Here is a 922-nt window from a genome sequence, read left to right as displayed (position 1 = left end):
GTCGGGTGCTCTTACCCACTGAGCCATCTCACCAGCCCCTTAATTACCTCTTAATGTCAATGGACTCAACTCCCCAATAAAAAGACATAGTCTAAGAGACTGGATACATAAACAGGACCCAGAATTTTGCTGCAAACAGGAAACCCACCTCAGTGACAAAGACAGACACTACCTCAGAGTAAAAGGTTGGAAAACAATTTTCCAAGCAAATGGTCCCAAGAAATAAGCTGGAGTAGCCATCCTAATATCGAAGAAAATCGACTTTCAACTAAAATAACACACACAACTATGATTTAGATGAGAACTTTGATTTAGCAAGAGAGGCATGCTTATAACAAATAAGTTTAAGAAGAAGCCAAGGATGGGAACCACATGAAAACAGTGCCAGTAACATAGGCAGCCTGAAGAAATGGAATACTCCAGACTATTCACCTCAATATGTCAAATGATCCCTCCACACAATGGTGTTCAAGTGGAAAAGACATGATATCAATCTGCATCCAGGTGCAGCAGATCCTAGTCAAAACATTCCAGGTCTCAAGTAACTTTGGAAACGTGAGTATATAATGTCCGCCAAGACTTTTGCAGTCCTGGGATGGAATGAGAGAGGGCAGTCTTCAAGTTACCCATGCTTCCCAAACTAATTTGAAATATCTATGGTATCTACCCTGGAATTGACTGAAGTAAACACACTGGAATCTCTTTGTCATATGTTGAAAATCTAGAGAAGAAAACCAAACAGCAACATCATACAACAATTTATAGTTATCAAATTACACCAGATTTTCAAAGCATTCATAAAGATTGCATTTGTCTCCTCCAACTCCTTCACCCTTTCTAAGACAATCATATACAACCAATACCCATTCTACGGTTGAACACATTAAGACTCAAAGAATTTAAGAGTTCTGAGATTCCTAAT

The sequence above is a fragment of the Mus pahari genome, chromosome 3 (assembly GCF_900095145.1).
Source record: "Mus pahari chromosome 3, PAHARI_EIJ_v1.1, whole genome shotgun sequence".
NCBI lineage: Eukaryota > Metazoa > Chordata > Mammalia > Rodentia > Muridae > Mus > Mus pahari.
This window is presented reverse-complemented; position numbering follows the sequence as displayed.